Consider the following 324-nt stretch of genomic DNA (forward strand, 5'->3'; position numbering starts at 1 on the left):
TATTAATTATACATTAACATTATAAAAGTACACAAAAAAAAAAAATAAATAAAAAAATAAAAAAAAGAAACAAGAAAGGAAAGGAAAAAAAAAAGTGAGAATTTTCTGAAATAAAATTTTTGATATTTAAATAGCAATCACTTGCTTATCTATTATTTCATTTGTTTTTATGTATAACTATGCTTTAATTGTTTCTTTTAATAATTTTTCAAAAATTTTCTAATTAAATTATTTTTAAAAGAAATTTCTTCTTTTTTCTCAATTTTTTCTCTTCCACTTGGTGAGAAAAAATCAATGAGTATTTTTGCTTTCCGTATTTCAGCA

The 324-nt window shown here is 18.5% G+C and overlaps 1 long non-coding RNA gene across 1 annotated transcript in view; it reads right to left on the reverse strand.

Annotated features, from left to right (window-relative positions):
* The window catches only part of LOC119631437, a 1,138-nt gene that overhangs the window by 343 nt on the left and 471 nt on the right, over positions 1–324 (reverse strand). The window lies entirely within an intron of this gene.

The sequence above is a fragment of the Glossina fuscipes genome, unplaced genomic scaffold (genome assembly GCF_014805625.2).
Source record: "Glossina fuscipes isolate IAEA_lab_2018 unplaced genomic scaffold, Yale_Gfus_2 1, whole genome shotgun sequence".
NCBI lineage: Eukaryota > Metazoa > Arthropoda > Insecta > Diptera > Glossinidae > Glossina > Glossina fuscipes.